Source organism: Monopterus albus, unplaced genomic scaffold (assembly GCF_001952655.1).
Source record: "Monopterus albus unplaced genomic scaffold, M_albus_1.0 scaffold7456.1, whole genome shotgun sequence".
NCBI classification, from domain to species: Eukaryota; Metazoa; Chordata; class Actinopteri; order Synbranchiformes; family Synbranchidae; genus Monopterus; species Monopterus albus.
Genome location: NW_018135309.1, coordinates 1 through 574, shown reverse-complemented (window position 1 = coordinate 574; position 574 = coordinate 1). Strand labels below are relative to the sequence as shown.

Genomic DNA, 574 nt, shown 5'->3' with positions numbered 1-574 from the left:
AAATGGAAATGATCAATGTATAGGTACTTCAAAGATGTACAGAACATTAGCCATTTTCAACCACTGGTTTCAATCTGGTGCTGAAGAACTTTTAAATTACAGTTGGCAGGGTAACACCGACCTTTGGCAACACTGCCGTCGCCATCAGGCAGGATGACCCAGGGTACCGCGTTGTCACCATCGATGTGGTAGACTACACCTGTTCTGTCATCGACACTATAGAGCTTCCCGTTGAACACCACCAGTTCAGACAGCTCCATACCCCGGCCTTTCTCTGCCAGGTGGCCTTCCAGCACCACCTTGTCGGCATCCCAGTCAACTGCCACCTTGTCACCACTCTGGGACACCAACAGGTACCCCCGCTGCATGTAGCTGAACCACGTCAGCTCCTTTTCACTACGAGAGTTTGTGTCCAAGTCTGCAATGACCCCAATGCGATAGCGGGTGCCCTGCGGCGTGTGCTCAGGCAGACTGAGAGGGTAGGTGTCATTGTACTGGGCATCTGACTGCTGGGTGTTACTGTGGCCGGCTTTCCAGCTGTATGAGCTGTATGGGTGGGAGCGCAGGCCAGAGA

The 574-nt window shown here is 53.0% G+C and overlaps 1 pseudogene; it reads right to left on the bottom strand.

Annotated features, from left to right (window-relative positions):
• Window positions 1–55: 55 nt before the first annotated feature.
• LOC109954368 (soluble calcium-activated nucleotidase 1 pseudogene) lies at window positions 56–569 on the bottom strand (annotated as a pseudogene).
• Between the last annotated feature and the right edge of the window lie 5 nt (window positions 570–574).